Here is a 21,969-nt window from a genome sequence, read left to right as displayed (position 1 = left end):
TACATATCTGCAGTGTCTCACCCTCCAGACTGAGCAAGTTGAGGGTCACATTTAGCTACCTGTCGAGTGATAGAATGTGCCACATAACACAAGCACACAGGTCACTCCACAGCAAGTACAAGTATGAGGCAGTCATTGTCCATGCTGGTGTGAACAACCTGAGACGTACCTCCCTGGACCACATGGAATGGGACACAGAGGAGCTCTTACAGCACCCTCTCAAACTCAGGACTCCCACACAGCCTTCATGCTGACACAGGACAGTATGGATTTCTCTGCAAACACCATCATACTGGGTGACGTCGGCTACCCAAACATAGACTGTGAACATTACTCAAGCCACAATACCCAAGCTCTATGGTTCCCATAGTTCAGACACTCTTTAGCTATGGAACAGGTAGTCAGCTTTCCCACAAGAGGGGCAGATATACTAGACCTGGTCATCACAAACATGAGTACAAAATGCTCACCACATAGTATATCCCTCATTGTTGCAATCGAACCATATACTAATCACACTGGGGTACTGGATCCCCCACATATGCAAACCTCGAACACATCGATGTGTGTGTGGGAAATGCCCCTATTAGCAACTGTGACCGTACACTACAGGATGCGGATTCCCCTTTTGAAACACTGATGATGACAGCACTCTATAACTATAGTACCTGACTTTAAGTTCTCCAGGCATCACAGATAGTGCTAATGCAGAGATCTTTCTCCAGTGTCATAATGTGGTTAGGTAGTTTGAAACCCACAAAGGGAAATGTATGAGGGGCTGTGCATAGCCGCTGTGAAAGTGTCCGGGAACACATCACAGGGTCACATCCCTCCTAAACATGACACAGATGATATCAGCACCCCCTAAGTACAGCATTAGAAAAGGTTGCTCCCACTACCTAAATAGCGCACACTCATGCCATGTAATGTTCGCCCCAGTCATAACACAGCTAGGTAGGGGTTTGAATCTTGCAAATGGAAAGTATGTGTTTTACTGTGGGTGGGGTTGTGTGTGCACAATGGTGGGGGTGGATGTGTCTTTGCCAAATGGGGCTGGATGCACTGCAGTGGGTACATTTCTAACAAACAGTGATGTGTTGACAGCACCCCACAGGTAAACAGAACAACAAAAGAGAGAAGGTGTTAGCACTAAGAGATGTGGGTACACTGCAAGTAATGTCCACAAAACAAAAGTAGGATAAACTAAATACCCTTTTACTCTATCCAAACAACACATGGCAAAATAGGTATAACCGTTAGTACTAGTATAGTGCTACATGCTACTGTAATACGGTGATGTACCAGAATATACCTAGATAGTTAGCCTGAATGTGGCAAGTGGGTGGGATGATGTTTCTGTGTGCATTTCCAGCATGAAAACATACCAGAGATTGGCAACATTAAGGTGATAGCGCTTGTGCGGAATTTCCCATTCCTCCTGCATACACATAAAGTAGAATTAGTTATCACAGATGACTGTAACCTCCTATCCTCTCTCTACACAACCAGGTGAGGGGCTACACCTCAAGCCATGGGACACAGGCATCACTGTTACAAAATGATATCCTCCTGGATGTAAAAGGCATTCAATTTTGAGGACATGGTACCACATTACAGATTGACATATTAATCCCTCACATACTACAGGATATGTGTACCTGAACATTGCTATACATACACACAGTGTCTCACACCAATGAGGAGAGGAAACTCTACTGACCCTGGGAATTAGTGCATCATGGCGGCCAATTGGCCTTTGTCGCAAAGCTGGCGGAAGTTTTCTGTGGCGGGTGCCAGCGCAGCAGGCTTGGCTGCGCTTCGGCGTTATTTCGTGGACTACAGTGGCCAACCTGTCTCGCATGGACATACCTAGGAGGAGTTATAATCAAGGATATGCCATTTGAGGTGTCACAGTATACAGGATTAACTACATTGTACCTGTGTTTCAGGCAGCCGTTGTTGTGCCAGTGGTGCCATGCTTGGCTGCTGCTGCTGCTGGTTTTGCTGCTGGCTGTCCTTATATTTTGCCGGCTTGCCCTGTCTCTCTCTTCTTGTAGGTTTTAGGCAATGAATGTAATATTGCATGGAGGGAGGGTACTGATGTTTATCTGCATAGGGTCCCGTGATGGCCCCCTGAATTGGGCAGCCATAATTGCATGCAGCTAGTGTGTGTGTTGATTGCATGTCCTTACCGTGATTTGGTAGGACACTGCTATAAAAAGCGTACATGTGAGATGGTGCTGCCCTTTCAGGATTGTAGTGGGGGCGGGACTGGCGCTGGTATGCTGCTGACAGTGTTCTGTGAGTGTGTGAAGGTTGGGGCACATTTCCCATGCCTATGCTGTGTTGTGGTAGATCAGGTTGCTGCATTTCCTTGCCTGTTCGTGAGTGTGTATGCATTTGATAATTTATATGTATATATATATATATATATATATATATATATATATATATATATAACATCTGTGTACATATATACAACAGCGCGCGTACATTAGCCGATACTATTGGGCGCTGTCAACAATTAGCAGAGCTGTTTCGTTAACACCACACCAGTATGGGGAATTCAGTAATTGGGAAAGCAAACCGTCTGACATGCTTTGGGTAGTAGACATACTATATTGCCTTTATCTTCATTCCTACTATTACATGTTCCACTTATTTAGCACTATATTCCTGTATGAGAGTCATGGCTTACTGGTAGGTCATACAGACTAGTGTTACAATGGTCTTGTGGTAGGGCCTACTAGTATGCTTATATTTTGCTTTTGACTTGAGTATAGGGCCTATCAATCAAAGTGCTGGAGGCACCTTTAAGCAGTTAAAGGGGTTAGTAGGTCTCACAGGAGCCAGGCTGTGTTGCAGATTCTGGTTGCTGCATTTATCTTCACTGTTTCCTGTAGTGAGTGTCTCTCTCTCTCTCTCTTTCTCTGTAGGTTTTGTGCAATGAATGTATTGCATGAGTGGAGTGTGGGTACTCGATGCTTTTGTAGGTATCTGCATAGGTCCATGTGATGGCCCCTGCACCAATTGTAAGGCAGCATTTGCTAATTGCATGCAGCCAGGTGTGTGTTGATTGCATGTCTCACTGTGATTTCAGGACACTGCTATAAAAGGGTATGTGAGATAGGTGTTGCCCTTTCAGATTGTAGGGTGTGGACCATGCTGGTATGCTGTTGACAGTGTTCTGTGAGTGTGAAGGTTAGTACATCTCCCATGCTTCATGCTGTGTTGTAGATTCAGGTTGCTGCATTTCTCTTGCCTGTTCCCTGTAGTGAGTGTGTATGCATACTGACACCTACAACTATATGTCATATGTATTGCTATATATATATATATATATATATATATATATAAATATCTGTGTACATATACATACTTTCATATATGTACATTAGCTGACATTATTGGGTACAAGCTAACAATTAGCAGAGCTGTTTCTGTTAACACTACACTAGTATGGGAATTCAGTAATTGGGAAAGTAAAAGTCTGCCTGACATGCTTTGGGTAGTAGACATACTATATTGCCTTTATCTTCATTCCTACTATTACATGTTCCACTTATTTAGCACTATATTCCTGTATGAGAGTCATGGCTTACTGGTAGGTCATACAGACTAGTGTTACAATGGTCTTGTGGTAGGGCCTACTAGTATGCTTATATTTTGCTTTTGACTTGAGTATAGGGCCTATCAATCAAAGTGCTGGAGGCACCTTTAAGCAGTTAAAGGGGTTAGTAGGTCTCACAGGAGCCAGGCTGTGTTGCAGATTCTGGTTGCTGCATTTATCTTCACTGTTTCCTGTAGTGAGTGTGTATGGCTACTGACACCTACGACTATATTTCATATGTATTAATATATATTTATATATATATGTAGGTGTACATATACATACCTTCATATATGTACATTACCTTACTTTATTATGTACAAGCTAACAATTAGCAGGGCTGTTTCTGTTAACACTGAACTAGTATGGGAATCCAGTAATTTGGCCATTACAACTCTACCTGACATGCTTTGGATAGTACATCTCCTATATTGCCTTTATACTGATTCCTACTATTACATGTTATATTTATTTTAGCACTGTGTTTCTGTATGGCAGTCATGGCTTAGTGGTAGGTCATACCGACTAATGTTACCAATGTCCTGGGTTCGAGGCCGGCATTGGGATTTTATTTTTCTTTCCAAACTTTCAAAATGAGTACAGGACCTGTCAATCAAAGTGCCATAAAGGCACTTTTAAGCACTTTAAACCAGGTCTGCACTCGTTTGCGCAGAGCTCACGCATGCGCACTGGCGGTGAGCTCCGCTAACACAAGCGCACACCCGCGCTATTTTCTTTGAAAGAAAAGAAAAAGGGGTGACAGGAAAGTGGTGAAAAAGGGGTCACAAAGAGGGTAAGACAGTAGGGAAACAAGCGTGGGATTTGCAGGAAGGATGTAGGTAAGGCCCATAGATGCCCATGTCTTTCGCAGCAACAGCTGTGTATTTCTATGTATTTTGGTGAGACATTTGAAACCTTCCACCCCTGAGAGAGGTATCAGGACAACATTAATATTTGTTGTAGAGCCAATTGTAATTAACAGTTTAAATGTCCAGCGGACATGTGTGCGACATGGACAGCTATGTATGGGGCGTAATTTTTTTGTGGGACAGAGTGCCCTTTTTTTTTTTTACAGGTGAGAGTGGTATGTCAGGTGAAGGAAGTCGGTATAGCTGGGGAGGTAGGTTGGGTAGGTTAACAGACAAGACAGACAAGACGCATACAGGGGCGGTGTATGACACAAGTGGGGGGGTTACACAATTGATGGGGACGGTGGTTGGGATATCCAAGACGCATGAGCCCACAGATGGCAACAGTGGAACTGATATCCCCACCCATAGGCAGTTGCCACTGTTCCTTCACAGCCCAGGACGGGGCTGTGCTGGGGGCTGTGTAGGCGGGGCTAGAGCCTCGAGCTGGCGTAGGGGCCCAAGAACAGAGTCTTGGATCTCCCTTCGCACCACAGACCGGACACCTTGGAGGGTGACTGGACGTACTCCTCCGGCCACACTTGCAGAGGGGGGACGAGCCCCATCCCCTGCAGCGCTTCCACCCGAAGGTGGCACAGGGCCACCGGAGGAGGGTCAGGCCTGGGCACTAGTGCCAGGTGCAGTCGCCAGCTGAGGTGGGAGAGGTGGGTCAGCTGGTACCCGCCTTCCCAAATGTTCTAGGTTTGTGAGTAGTTATGTTAGTTTGGGTTAGTGGCATATTATTCCATTCAAATTAGTTGTAACAGCATGCATTGGTATTCCCATTAAACAAACACCCAGATATTCACACCATTGCACAACGGACGTATCAATATCACATGCATTATTTGAACAGGGATACACATTCAAACAACATGCAGGGTTGATTGATGGCAACAGGCCATCAGGTTTGCAGGTATGAACAGGGCACATGTACAAACAGACATGCATATATTTTTTAAACGGACAAATGTCCATGGTTAATGAAATGTTCACAAACCAATATTTAGTGGTTGTTGTGATATGTAATTATAGGGTGGGGTGGAGAAAGAAAATTATGACACACTCTTAAGTTACACATGCATATACATTTCTAATGGGTACACAGTTAACTTGAGTCTGTTTTTTAAAATGATTTTTATTTGGCTGTCATGCTAGACCTGTTACAAATACATCACTATCCTACTTATTTTGAATTTGATCAGATACATCATCCTGCTACACTTTCATGACAGGACAGGGGACAACTATGGCTGTTTAGTCTGTCAGATAATCATTCATTCTATCTGCAAATTGTTTACTGTTATCACCATATACAGATTTTGGCCTACACATTCCAGATTCAGACACACTGAAATCAGTTTGGGATGTTAATTTGTACTTCCCACATGCATTTAGTTCTGTAGAAACACACTGAGGCTTATATATTCAGGGGTTATTACTACTTTATTTATTCATACATGACCCTTTCTGTCACTCTCACACATCCTGTAACTTCACAGTTCAGGTTGGTACTTCTAGGCTTTGTTCACATATTAGACCTGTGGTGATTCAAACACTTTCCAACAGCCTCACTTCTGTCATGATTCAGCATTTCAACAGGGGATACATCTCACATGTGACTACCTCAGATTCTGAAGCTGTACTCTGGAGACTACTGCAGGTTATACTATATTTAATTAATGGTGGGACATCTGTATTACAGCACTATTTATTTCTATCAATTATATTTCCAGTTACACTCACATACTGATGAACTTGTTGCAGCCATACCTGCAGACTTTCAATTCTTGCTTGCACATTATATTACTTTTAATCAATACACTGCAGTGTTCTGATACATGCTACACTATAATATTTATTTACAAGTACTAGGTGGGGTTACTAACCTGCATGGTGGCGCAGCCGCGCCAGTCTACGGTCATGCATCTCACGGTTCGCAGAGTGGACACCTGCAGCTGTAATACAAAGGAAATAATATTGGACTACACATCTCCATGGTATCAGCTAGTTGAAATCCTTACATACATGAGTAAAATGTAACTTACTCAGTAGTGGGGTTGGGCATTTGCCGGGCCTCCTGGATCCAAAGGTTCAATTGGTCCTGCTTGCGTCTCTTCAGGTCCGCATGGTGGTGACGGACCTGCTCACCAGTGCGTGGAATGCCAGTAGCACTGGTCAGATCATGAGCCAACCGGTCCCATGCCTCCGCCCTATATGCTCCCCATGAGACCTGGCCCTGCATGAGTTGGGCCTCATGATGGTGGACTAGGAGCCAGACCATATATCTGGACTCCTCAATGCCCCAACACTGTGCTCGAAAGCAACGTCCCTCACCTACTCCACTCATGCTGACTGCAGGTCTGTTCTACAATCGGTTATGCTGTGTATTCCCGCCTATGGGGCTTATATATACCGCTTTTCCCACACATTTCTGTGATTGGCCATTTTGGAATTGTATCTACTTCACTGAAACTGCTTTATCATGCTCCATTCTGGATTTTATCCCATATATATGCTATTTCTGCATTTCTAGGTATTTCTGTCATGGCTTAGTGGTTTAGTACCTTGACTTTAGTGCGTGGTATCCTGGGTTCAAATCTGATCATTGATTTTTAATTTTCATGACAGAAATGAGATGAAGACCTGTCAATCAAACATGCCAAAAGCACTTTTAAGCACTTAAAAGCAGGTCTGTGCTCATTTGCGTGGAGCTAACGCATGCGCACTGGCAGTTAGCTTGTGGGAGCGGCGCGCAAACGGTGTGCGCTGGGATAAACCTTAATTGGCTAGTGACACACATGTTAAGCTAAGCACGGCTAGTTGCAAACAGTTTCAGCCTGTTAAACCAGTGCTTAGCAACGGGCACGCAGTTTGCAACATTTTAAACACTACTCAGCTACGGGCACTCTGTCTCACAGCAGCATAGCTATCAGTACATTTCTAATTGTTTTTATTATTGTGTTACTTCAAAATATATGCTCCATTTCATTCCATTTTACAAAAGGGTATACTTTTACATTTGTACAATACTGTCAGGGGCCTTTTTAGTGCTTATTTAAAAAAAAAAAAGGTTGTTGTGTAGGCTCGAACCCTGCCTGCCTACTCTTAAGCCAGCAACTCTACCGCTAAGCTATTTCTCCTTGGCTTACTTTGCATATTTAGTTCTCATATCCTTCTCCACTGCCTGCTAACTGCAGTTGCACTAGTAGCACACCCGCGCACGCGAGCGCACACAGTAGCATACATTTACGGGGTTTAAAAAAAAATAAAAGGTTTTACTTTAATTTTATAACATCTGTTCACTTTATACACTGATGGTCTGTGGGGGCATGTGTTGTGTAGTGTATTTATTTACATTTACATGGCCTCTCTCGTGGCTGTTTACTTTCAGCCATTCTAGACTTCCGGGGGCGTGTCCGCTTGCAGGGCTTAGCCTACAGACACGCCCCCTACTCTCTTACACGGACCGTGTAAGAGTTACAGTGTGATTCAGCATGCCTCATGCACCTCATGCATATGCATGACATGCTGACATCACACCGTTTAACTGCAGCCTCCGTGTAAGAGTTATAACTCTTACATGGAGGCTTCGTGAATCTGGCCCATCTACTTAATTTCAAATGTTCAGAGTCTGAAATATATGGATCTTGTAGTATTACTGATTATAGCTTAAACTTTTTTATACATGCAAAAACTTTGATTCTTTTGACTGGGTTACAAAGCCCATTTATATTTCAAGATATTCAATATTGTATTATTATCTCTGTAATATAGACTTTCACAGGACAAGTTCACTTTCTGGTTATAATTTGATATCTGATTTTGTATCTCATTCTTGCTCAGTATTTTAACCCATATAATAAATGGGTCTATGGTTATTCGTCGAAAGGGAAAAGCATCGAACAGCATTACATTGTAAACCTCCTCATGTGGGGGACAGCGTCCCTCCCCCCAACTCTGAGATCACACTACAGTGGGGGAAGGGCAAATTTCCTTATCCCTATTGTAACGCGATCTTAGAACAGCTCAATGAATGGCATATTTGACAATATATGCCATTCAATGCTTCAGTCTTTGATGGATAAATGTGGGATCTGTATCATTTTGTTGAACAAACAAAATATCGAACACCTCTTCGTCAAAATGTATCCATCAAAACAATCCATCAGACAATCATTTCAGCGAAAAAACACATTTAAAACCCACATAGGTGGGGGGGCTGCACCCCCCTAACTAAATATACCAACTCCGAGATCACATTACAGTGGGGGAAAAGGCAGACTCCCGATGATGGCCAACTAGTTTTTCTCCCTGGGAAAAACTTTGCTGAAATGATCATTCGATGGATTAAGTTTCGATGGATAAAGTTTGATGAAGAGGTATTCGATGTTTAGTTTGTTCGACAAAATGATATAGCCCCATAGACATGTATCCATAATAAATGGCCCTGAAATCTCAACCAAGTCTTTTGCAATACAATTATTAAAGTATTATAAAACAAATCATAAAGCTTGTATTAAACATTCTTTCAAAAGAAGTTAAACCTTAAAGCAATCAAAAATTCAAAAATGAATTGAACTGCAAATCATCTGCTTAGAACATTTAAACAATAATTTTTCTGCTCACAAGTAGGAGGCAAATAGCCTCTAAAAAACAGATGCTAGGCCTATTGCAACAGCTGCATAGTTAAGACCGTATAAACTTGTCAAAACATAAATCATCACCAGTTGAACAACTTCCCTCTCCTATTCCCAGTCATTAAACTTTATAAAAACTCAGTTTTCAGATATAATGCAGGCCAATAGTATATCCACTCATAAACTGCTACAGTCGTAGGCAGAGACAGAAACTGCCATAACTTAAAGTAAAACAAAAATGTAATTACAGTTGTTGCTATGAGTACATTTTCCAGTCTTACAAAAAGTCCAACTGTCTTATTTATGAAATGATTTCATCAAAGTCCAGCACCTAAACTAGTTTAGCCCCTGTAATGTATTAGTACATCTCAAAATTAAGCTGTCTCCTTTAAGTGCTTGGAAATCTTTCTTAGTCATGTAAATTGCCTGCCTCCCTGACCATTGTTGACAGTCAATGGCAATAGCAGATATTCATTCTTACACTTCCTGGTTAATGCTTGTATCATTCTGTCAGCTGTAATAAGCTTGCTTATAACTAGTAAGGCAACACCTAAATTCAACATAAAGTCAAATGCATGAATTAGATATTATCCTCAAGATTTAATACTTTGATAAACAAGTTTTGTGTAGTATCTGTAAAAGTCTAAATCCATGTAACACAGCCAAACATCCAAAACCATAAAAGTCAATGTCATAATCAATATTACAATTTACAATTCAGTGTCATCTCTCTAAAAACAATCAGTTGTTAAACCCATCCAAAAACAGCTAAAGCAGAAAGCACCAAAGACTTCAGACCCATATCTCTTCTACCTGTCCTTGGCAAACCTTTTGAAAAACTAATATTCAAATAACTCATAAAATATACTCAAAAATGTTACATTTTTTTACCTCAATATGTCTTCTGATCTGACAGTAACACCATGACAGTCTATTATACTCTCAAAGGCAACATACTTTAAAACATGGACAATGAAGGACCTGTTGATGGGTTCAGTTTTCACTGACATATCCAGAGCCTTTGATCTCACTGAACATAAACCGTTACTCATCTTCTTGATGTGTGCAGAGCTCAGACCATGGTTTAGGGATTTCTTCAGCAAGTGGCAATCCAAAGTCAATGTGCACTTCTAAATCTCCCCTTCTTAGATTCATAGACTTTTTCAGTACCTCTAAATAAATGGGCACTTCAGGGATCAGTATTATCCATGATACTCTTTGCCTGTTTATCAATAAGCTTCAACTGGATATCCCTAAAATCAATATTATCATACATGCCAATAACATGGTAATTTATAGGTCTAGCACCTTTCCATCCAACATGAAAAAACAATTAGAGAATTACTTTTCTCACCTATCCACCTGGTCTACCAATAACAGACTTACATTAAAGATTAATAAAGCTAAAGTAATGATTTTTGGCACAAGGAAAAGACGTCCTAGTATACCCAAAGATTGGACCATACGCTATAACACCATCCGATCACTTGAAACAACCCCACACATCAAATAACTAGGGATTTGGCTTGACCAAAACCTTAACTTCTAGCACCATATTCCCGTAACAAAAAACAAAATTAATAGCGGCATTCATAGTCCCAAGATTTACACTTGCATGGTGGTTATTCATGAAAGGCACCAATTTGCTTATATGTTAATTCAGTAATTACAAGTTATTCATACTGAATAAGTAAATGAAAAGTCATTTTAAAAAATGCCCACTTGCAGCAGAAGCATGATGTAGCTACAGTTAATCCTTAAGTATGTGTGAAGTACTACATAAAAACTTAAGTACCTGTATTTTTTCATATGTTTTTGGATATTGTGAATGAACATGACTATGCACAAGAACACTTGAAGTATTGAAGGCAAGGGGAATGCACCACAGCTTTTATTTTTAACTTTTAAAAATATAAAAGGGTTTTATATGTTTTACATGGGGTTATCCTTATGTGGATACCGTGTTGATTTATTTAAAAAGTGGAAAGGGGAAGTTGGGAAGAAATGAAAAAGGGAAGACATAACAAAGCGGGAAACACAGAAAAAAACATCCAAGATGTTTTTTTGTTGGAGGATATGGGAGAGGAGGGATACAATGTTTTTTGGTGGGAGATAGACCCCCTCCTGTTTTTTTTTTTTTGTAAGAGGGTAGTTTAGGTAGGAAGTAAGTTAGAGGGTATAGGAGAGGATTGGGGAAGGAGGGGGTAAAGAGAAGCTAAGCTCAGGAGGAACCCCTGGTCCACAGAATTTCAAATATTTCCACTGTCTGATGGTGTTGCAGTAGAGGACCCTGATGTTGAGGAAGTGGGGGCCTGCAGTGACACAGTAGTCAGAAATGACTGGGGCAGCAAGTCTTCCACCAACTGAAGAGCATCCTGGACTGGCTGAAGGTATCTTTCCTCTATCTGCTCCATCACATACTCAACCAAGTGCCAAGCACACAGCCTGTGAGGCTGGCCAGGCTGCCACATGCCAGGGTGCCTACAGGACTGGTGCCACACCACTGACCCTGTGAGGACATGCATGGATGAGCAGAAACTGAATGCTCCCTGACCTGGCAGAAACATGGTTGGGCTGCTCCAAAGGATTCTGGATGTGTGAAAAAATGAACAGAAATGGGAGAGAAAGAAAATTAAGAAGGACAAAGAAATTCATAATTAAAATAAGAAAATGAGAGAAGGTGGGTAGAATGACAAACAAGAAACAGATAATAAATTCTCTCATAATAAAGATTGCACTGATGTATTACATTAACAGTTATTTTTTTATTTTTTATTAAAAATTGTATTCAAAAAAGGAAAATTCTGGGAAATGTTTCTAGAAACGGGTCTATATTATAACATCGAAGTTCTCTAACATCAAATGTTATAATATCAAACCCGTAATGTCGAACGCTGAAAACAGCGAAGGTGCAGGACATCGAATTCTTTCCCAGGGAAAGAATTCGGTGGGCCATTGCTGTGGCTTCGCTGTTTTCAGCGTTCGATATGTTGGAGCATTACAGGTCAGGTTCAGGTAAGTGTGCGATTGTGTGTAGGTTAGGGTTAGGGGCGGGTTTGTTGAGTTAGGGTTAGGCTGCGGGTCAGGTAAGTGTGCGATTGTGTGTAGGTTATGGGGCGGGTTAGGTGAGTTAGGGTTAGGGCGCGTGTGAGGTGAGTGTGCGATAGTGACGGACCTTAGGGTTAGGGTTGGGTTAAGGTAAGTGGATAGCTAGTACTGTAAGTAAAGTTTAGTTTAGGTGTAGGATTTTAAGTGTATGTGTGTGGATGGCTGTTTTTTTGTGTGTGTTTGTGCTGTGTGTATGTTTCTCGGAATAGCAAATTTTTTCCCTGGGACAAAATTCGCTATTCTGACTCTACAATCTTTTCACACTTCGGTGTTTAGGGTTCGATATAATAACATTTGATGTTAGAGGACTTCGATGTTATGATATAGACCCTCTAGAAACATGGGATCAATTAGTACATTGCTATCAAGTTGTGGTCATCTTTACATTTGCAGTCTACTCGCAGTAATGACATATGCTAGTGTAACAAGAAACGGTAATACATTTGAACTTTCTGGATGATATAGGCTGTGCTGCAATAGTATACTGAAAACACTTCTTCTGCTATCTTTGTGTATAAATTACTTCTGCATTTACAGTTATAAAATACATAAAAAAATAGAAAAAAAATGTATTAGTTAAAAACTATTTTCTAAATGTAAATATTTTTTGCGTACTCACAAGTCTCTTTAGCCTCCTGTTTTCCTGGGTTTGATTATAGGAAATCTCTTCTGTTGTATATAGAACACAGAGTATGGTTGTTTAACTATCTCAGATGTGTGTTTTACATATCTCTGACATGATTACGTTTACTATTCAGCAAGGCATTGAAGTTATTTTTGCACTTGTTTAAGATGTGTGCTTACTTCTGTACACATTTCCATTGAGTTTAATTTATTAAACCTGAAAAGAGCAAAGCACATAATTACATACTTTCATTGTACCCAATCCATGTGTGCTAATCTGTATTTTGATGTTACTTGACGTATATGGACTGCATGACTTCCTTCCACTTGTTACATTTTTATGTCTCTATGCAGCTTGCCTGAGAGCTGGGTGCTTAATGCATCCTGTTAATACAAATCCTTTGTAGCCTCTGCTTTCCACTATGAGTTGCATAATACCATGTGAATTTGATCTAAGCAACATACTTTTTCCTTCCCCTCAAAGAGATATGCTTTACAAAAGTTGTACACACACATAAAAATTTAGCAGTTGAAAGGAATTTATGATATCATTGCTGTTCAAGTTGCATTAAAAACTTATTTACTTTAAACACTAGAAATATTCCATGGTAATGCGTACTTTGATAATTTTCTACTTAATAAATTTGACCATATCGGGGGTTTAAGCAGAAATGTATACATAATTAATCAAACAGTATATTTCTTAGTATCTTCTCTGCTGGTCATTCATTTGCTACCTTAATCTCCAACTCCTCCCCTACCTCCACTTTGACTAGGGTGTGGTGGCTGACTTCAGCCATCTTGTACGTACAGTCAATATTCTGGAAGAAATGACTGTGTTATACAATTATCAAATTAATTAATAGTTTGTGGAATACACAAACCAAATCTTTTGTTTCTAAAAATTGTCTGACTGCAGCAAAACTAATTACTAAGCTAATAATTACAGTATATGACATTATGTGGCAATGCAAATAATGCATACACACATACATATACACACACACACATGCACGCATATACTTACATGTATTTATTTACTTATGCATATACATTTGTAGTTATATACAAAAGAATGTCAGTATGTAAAATTTGTATACAGATGCATTTCCATTAACAGATATGTTTATGCCTACTCTTAGCTTTGGACATATTTCTACATACAGATACATATCTGCACTTATACATATACAATTCTTCTTGCATTTACCTGCAGTTATGCAATATTTTATACTATGTGATTTAAACCTATTTTTGATAAGATTTAAACAATATAAAAATACTTAGCATAGAAATTTGGCCTTCACATAGGTTCATAGGTTGGTGTCTATCAGCCTAGGGCCTATACAAGCCTAGCCATAACAATTCCCTGGCTATTTCTTCCCACACTATTTACTTCCCTGGTTCTAAACCTGTGAACTACATTCCTGCACTTTCATTCTTCATTCTGGTATTGGCACTTCAAAAGATGGCAGCACCTGCAAAGTCACATAGGACATTAAAGAATCACTAGGGTTGTTCGCAAATTCATGCAGACAGTTGAGGTCTCCAAAGATAAACATAGTGTGTTCACAACTATCCAAGGCATGGTTGCATGGATTTGTTGACTTGCACACTCATGTATTACTGCATTTCATACAGACAACCATAACTTAACCTAATATGCATACAACATGTGTAAATGACCCTGCATTTATCCAAATATGTTTAAGACTGCCATATTAACTTGCAGTCACTTGACATAGGTGACAAATGGTTTAAGAAACTATGAACTTAACCAAGTCAATAATAAATAGTAAAAACTTTAGAAATTATTTTGAAGCAGGTCATTAATGCTAGATAACAGTGTTTACTAGCAGAATTTGACAATCAGATGCAGATGATTCATGTAAATTCTGATAAAATGAGTGTCATTTATGAATGGAAGTTCCTGACAGCAGCATTGAAAATGTAAATGGAAGATGTCATAATGTCAATGTAAAAGATATTTTGGAAATTACTTTTGGTGAAATTTAGCGATTATGCTACACTTGATAGAAGTATATACTTTCACATAATTGTAGTCAGATATACTGCAATCTCAACAATGTATTGTTGTGTCAAGATACTTGCTATTTTACTGGGGATTTATGACTATAACTCCTAAATGAAAAATAATATGAATACAGGAAAGTGTTATGGAAAGGATACAAGTCTATTAGCAAAGTGCTTGCAATAGTACTATGAATGTGTTGATGATACGTCACAAATTACTAAAACACAACTTTAATTTGCTAGATTGGAATTTTGCACATTTATATGAATATGGGCATTGTGTCGCCAAACCTGGTTTTATATTCAGATCTTTGATTTATTTGTGATGATTGCAGACATACTTTCATTGCTGTGTTGTTTGGCTGATAAATGGATCAAAAGTTTCAGTATATGAATTTGGCATGTTGTTTTAGGACATGAATGATGCAAAAACAGGGTTCCAGACAATGAAGGAACAATTTTAGCCACTAGGAGAACCACATCCTCGTGGCAGCCCTTAGAACATACAGCAAATGCCTTTTTGGAAAAGGAGGACCCAAACAAGCTGAGAGGGCAAAGGCATGGAACTAAGTAGCTATGGATATAAATGCTATTGGTGGATGGAACTACACATTAGCACAGTACTAGAAGACAGCCAATGATATGGTAGGATGTACCAGAGCAAAGGCAAGGCAGAATGCAATTGCTCAAAGCACTACTGGGAGTCACCACAAACACTTATTCCTGTAATACCTCATGAAGAGTATTTCTTCTCCATTCATTTGGAAGACCATGATACAGATGAAGAGGGCACCAGCATAATAAGAAGTTGTGTGGACACTGGATATTACTCATACCTGTAGCATTAAAAGACGTGTGCTCAGGAAGGTTTATTTAACAATAGTAACATATTTATATACAAAACTGAATGCTGAAATGGAATGACTATATGTAATACATGACTATTACTATTAACAGGTGAACCTTGCACATAATGACAGTGAATATAGAGTGTGCATGATAAGTGCCCTCCATATCTCATTGCATAGCATACAGTAGTGCACTCTACTGTCTGAGTAGTAATATATTCAATTAATTTTTTATAGGGTCAGCAGCAGAAACAAAAAATTCCACTCCACTATACCAATGCATTTAAAGAATTTCATCAGCAGAATGGTTGATGAAAATAATAATGATGATAATGTAGTTATATTTATGAGATAACCTGAGGAATGTTGCATGCAGTCACCGACTTTAATAACAGGATCTCTCACCCCACAACACATTAGTAACTCTGTAAGAAGATACACTGGATCACAAAGTTAAGTATGGTGACATTACACTGCATGTTATAAAGGAAGAAAACCCATACACCTCTATACCAATAGATCCAAACCTATAGGAACACCTTCTTGATGATGGCAGAAATTCATACATAACAGTATCCATTGTGACACCTTTACAAAGGGGTGCCAGGCATAGGCATCATAAACTGTCTAAATTTTTGCAGAATGTCCAGATATTTGCCACATATTTTTGTCTATTCCTCAAAACAATTGTGGTTCACTGGGGACTACTAGACATTTGAGTTTCAGATTTTGTATCCCAAGAAAATGCAAGCTAATGTAAAACCTGTTATTCTAGCAACATTTTAAGCTTATAAAGGCAATACCTAAAATCTGTCCTGATTTTTGGGCCTTTGTCCCTCCATTATTTTTGACTCTGTCCAGATTTCTTGCACTAAGAGGTTGAGAGGTATGGCAGGCATATGTCACAGCTACCCCAGGAAACATATAAAGCATTGGCTGCCCAGCAACAAATGTGCCATGACATTATTAAAATTCAGTGCACTGCCATAAAAAGTCAGCTTGAAATAGTCAGAGTCCTCCAGGGTGTGCATAATGATTTCCTGCACTACATAGGAATGGCAGAGAGTAGGGGTAATGCCATGATCACATAGAGCCATAGTATGGTGGCACACCAAGCATCCATGTCCACCTCCATTCGTACACACATGAGGACTTACCAAACTCAAATAGGAGTCAGTTTTAGAAAGGGCAGAGGATAGGGCAATGTCTGGACAAATGGGGACATATAACATACACTACAAGTGCTTCTCAAGAAGGTAGTTGAAAGGGTAGGGGTGGACAAGTCCAACAAATTTCATGAAGGCAATGTCAGCGCTCATCTATACATAGCAGAACCTTTCATTCAAGGTACTGTTCCTGCAGTACTGTGAGATCAGTGTTTATAGGATCACCTACATCAAGTAGGTCATGACATTGCAGCAAGTCGCCCTCCAGCTCACATACTAGCCCTTCCTCAAGATCACAGGCATTTTCAACTACCCTATCTTTAGGAGATGTCACGTCTGACAAATTTGACCTTGACCTGCTATGTTTCAAGTTAGACATTTCTAGTACTTTCAATTTGAATTTTACACAGAGATATCCATGCTTACCTTGAAAGACAATGAGTTAGTAAATAAAACATAAATAAATACATTTAAAATAAAGGCAGAAGATGTGATTGCAAATGTAACCCAGTATTAAGACACTTTGCATCTGCATGCATTAATTTCAATAATGGTATTGTTTATAATTGAAGGGAATATCTGTAAAGAAAGCTATACAACATAATAGATTTAGTATTGACTGAAATATGGATAACTCCTTCTTGCATGCTTACAGTCACACTAACTATAACCTTGAATTAAAAGTGTGCAATCAGTCTGGCCTCCATGTAGGACTCTTACACTCACATTGCTCTCTTTTTCATATGCGTTATTTTTACTACACATCTTGCTTCTATTTCTTATTTTGCCTTATTATTTGAATTACATTCATTTTATTTGTAAATTATTTTAAATGCTGACTATATTTACACATGTGTAGGCAAACATATATAATATTTTTATAAGACTTGGGTTGTTTCTCTTAAGCGTCCCCCCATTTATCATTGTTATACTAAAACTAAGACTCTAATTAGAGAATCCTGCAGCTCAGCAAATTCACTGCCTATGGTGGCTCTATTTTTCAGCTCAGTAACATAAACGTCTATAAATTCTGTGGGTCATTCAGCTCTTGTAAAGATAAAATGTCAAATTCTTTCTGAGGTGGCAGTGGTTACTGGATTTTTCTTTCCCCTTTAGGAGTTAAATATCTTTATGGATTCTTCAGCAAAAAACATGCAGAAATGCCACACACCGAATATTTTCAGACTTTTCAGATTATCTACTTGCGGTGAGGAATAAATAACTTTTCTGTATTGAAAACTTTTGGATCTGAAGTAGTTGACTTAATTTGATCATCAACCTGTGGGTATTCGGATCCGGATCGGATCCGAGATGGCAGCTTCACCAGTATCTGACTTGAGCTCCAAGCTCCTCCCCTTACCCAAAATACCCCTCCATCTCCTTCCTTCCCTCAGATCTTGTTTGCTGTGGCTTAGCCTAGCATCATGGTCTCAGAGCTCCAGGTGTGGTGAGTAGTTTTAGTGATAGTTTTTTTGGGTGTTTGTACTTTTCTGGTAGTGTCAGCTAGGTTTCCTTTCCCTTCTTGGCCTCCCCTTTTGCTGTTGCATCACGTTTACAAAAAAAAAAAAAGTTTAGTTTACTTTAGTTAGTGTAGTGCCTTCCTTCCCCCTTCACCCTCTTTGTTAGTCAGTTTGGGTGTGAGTGTGTGTGGTCAGGCAGGTTAGGACCTTGTGCCCTGTGATGGCTGATCAGCAGAAGCTGGTATTTAGAAAGTGCACAGAGTGTGGCCACAAGTTGTCTCCGGCTGATGGACACACTCTGTGTGTGGTTTGTTTGGGGGTTCCCCATCTTTCTACCACCTGCACTATTTGTATGGGGTTTAACCCCAGGGCCCTGAAATATCGTAGGGCTAAATTAGCCTTGAAGGGACTTCTCCCTGCTATGGAGGAGGCTGTCTCCACTTTGGCTACAGTCATGGCTGTGACTGCTGCTTCTTCTTCTGCTACACTTTCTTCCCCTCCCTCCCTCCCTCCCTCCCAGGCCAGGACTCAACCTCCTGCTAAGAGGTCTGTGGATACGGAGCACAGGAAAGAATAAGAAAAAGAAAAAGACAAAGGGAGGAAGAGATCCCCGAACCAGTCGGATTCGGTGGGTCCTCCTCCAAAGCACTCACTCAGATTCTCATTGGAGCCGGATGAGCCTCGACCTTCTTCTAGAGCTTCTGTACATCGACTCTCCCGGTCGGTGTGGGTGGCCTCGTCACGCTCCACCAGAAGCTTGAGTGAGATAGACATGGGCAAAATGATGTGAAGGTTTATTCCCACCCTAATTCAGATGGGGGTCTTGCCAGCCCCATCTCCCTCTGGAGGGGGGAGCTCACTTCCCTTTTTCACCCCAATAACTCCTTCTCCGATCTGACCCCTGGTATTGGAGTTTATGGATCCGAGAAGTCCCATAGTCAGGGGGTCAGTGCTGATGGTACCAGGTACCTTGATGCTGGCCGTTACCTTGAGCATGTTGGACCTGAATAGTTCAGACCTGAGTGGCTCTTGGATCCAAAGCCTGGGCATTGGATCTGAGGGGTTGTTTTTTTTCTCTGTTGGCGCTGACTTTGTCAGGTCAAGGCCCTCTCCTCAGTAAGTCAGCTCTGGCAGGCTCGGCTCCAATCCCCCCCATTGGATCCGGGGAGAACAGCTTCTTTATTAGCTTCCCAGGAGGCTCACTCTCCCTCTGCTTTCGACGTGGTGGAAAGGGTTCTCTCCAGTGGATCGAGGCCCCTGACCATCTCCTCGGATTCCGCCCCTAGTCCCTCAGCTCTGGGTGCGACTTCAGCCATTTTGCCCATTGAGGGACAGCCCATGCTCCATGTGCCCCAGACTGTTCTCCTCGAGGAACAACAGGCAGTTTGCGAGTCCTCTCCTGAGATCCCCACTGAAGAGGTTCATTGCAAACAAACATACAAAAGGAGGCATCTGGACTCCTCCCCAGAGTCCCTCACTGAGGACACTGATTTGGCAGAAGGGGAAGGTTCCCCCAGATCATCCCCCCTCATGGAAATCCTGCGCCAATGGGGGGTTGGTCCACCCCAAAACCTTCCTCGGATGAGTCGGTGTTTCTGGAGGCCTTTGGCACAGGCCTGTCTACTTCTTGGGTGTGTCCCCCAGGGATTGCTTGGTGGATCTTATTACCACCGGGAATGGAAGGAACCAGACACTGTGGAGCCAATCCTGAAGTGTCCAGACAAGATTCTGAGTCCTCCTGTGGATAGGTCCAGTTGCAATAAGGGATCCCCAGTAGACGCTATGGTGGTAGCAGCTGCCACCAAGAAAGAACTAGCTCAGGAATGTTCTACGGTCCATCTTCCCGACAGAGAGTCCAGAATGATGGATCATCTAGGAAAGCGGGTGTATGCTTCAGCCACATTTTCTGTAAGGGAGCTGAATTATTTGGCCCACATCACTCGACTGCAGTGCGACCTTGTCAGGGAGCTAACTGAGTTGCCCCTGGAGTCCATGTCACTGGAGGGTAAGCGTATATTCTCCACACGAATGGCCACTCTCAAAGCAGTTTCTACTACATCCATGCACCTCCTTTTGCATGCCTCCGAGGAAGCAGCAAGGCCAGCTAGGTCCAGCGTTGCGATGAGATGACATGCCTGGCTCAGGCTATGTAAGTTCATAGAACCCTTTAAGGTGTCTTTCACGAATGCCCCTTATGACGGTTCTTCCTTGTTTGGGAAGACTGTTAGTGAGACGTTAGTCCAGAGTGAAAAGGACGGGAAGACACTGTCTGCCATTGGGATCCACTTCTCAAACCCTCAAAGATCCTTTTCCAAGAATCAGTGGGGGGAAAAAGAAGATGTGGTTCCAGAAATCATCTTCCCCCAGAGGCAGAGGGAGACCAGACAGATGCCGGACCAGAGGCAGTGGGGGTCCGAGAAATTTCAGGTCTCGAGAACCATTCTCAGACAGGCCCGCACAGCAGCCCTGAGGGGTTGCCTGACTGTTCTACTCTGGAGGCAGTCAGGATCATCTTTTGCTGCAACCTGTTGGCATGGGAGTCCATGTCAATAGACCGTTGGGTGCTTCACATCATATCCACAGGTTATACCATCCCCTTTGTGGTTCCTCCCATTCCCCCAAAACACCTCCCAGACATTCCACCCAAGCAAATGGAGGTAGCAGCATTTGAAATAGACAAGATGCTAAGGAAACGAGTCATCCATTCCATTACCCAAGATCAGTCCAGATCAGGCACCTATTCCAGGTTCTTTTTGGTGCCAAAAAAGACGGGGGACCTAAGACCTATTCTGGATCTTTCCACACTGAACCTGTCAGTTGCCATAGAGAAGTTCCAGATGGTCACATTACAATCCATCCTGCCTTACCTGCAGGAGAATGACTGGATGTGCTCCCTAGATCTCCAGGATGCGTACTACCATATAAAGATGCACAGATGCTCCAGGAGGTTTTTCTGCTTTTGGCTAGGAGCCAATCATTATCAGTTTTGAGCCCTACCTTTCAGTCTCACCACAGCCCCAGGGTGTTCACAAAGGTCATGGCAGTAGTAGCGGCTTACCTGAGGCTCCAGGGAATACAGGTCCTTCCATACCTGGGCGATTGGCTTCTTGCTGCTCCCACTAAGCATCTACGTTGTCAGGCCAGAGACTATTTCCTGAAACTGTCATACTTTCTGGGAATTACGATAAACACATCCAAGTCTTCTCTAGATCCAGTCCAGGTTTTAGACTACATTGGAGCAAGGATAGACACATTGCAAACCAAAGTTTTACTAACTCTGGAGAGAGTTAGAAGCTTAAGACTCTATGTGTCCGTGAACTTTCAGTCTCAACTTCCTTCAGCCGAGGCAGTATTACAAGCCCTAGGTTCCATGGCAGCCACCATTACTCTTCTTCCCTGTGCTCATCTGCATATACGGGTTCTACAATAGACACTAGTGGTCCAATGGTCATTATTAGATCTGCCGTTAATGCATCCAATTCATATAAGCAACATTTGCAGGAAGTCCTTTCTCTGGTGAATACGCTCCTCGGAACTAGTCGAGGGACGAACATTTAGTCCAGCCCAAGAC

This window comes from Protopterus annectens, chromosome 2.part2 (genome assembly GCF_019279795.1).
Source record: "Protopterus annectens isolate FY-2018-M chromosome 2.part2, PAN1.0, whole genome shotgun sequence".
In the NCBI taxonomy this organism is placed as follows: domain Eukaryota; kingdom Metazoa; phylum Chordata; order Ceratodontiformes; family Protopteridae; genus Protopterus; species Protopterus annectens.
This window is presented reverse-complemented; position numbering follows the sequence as displayed.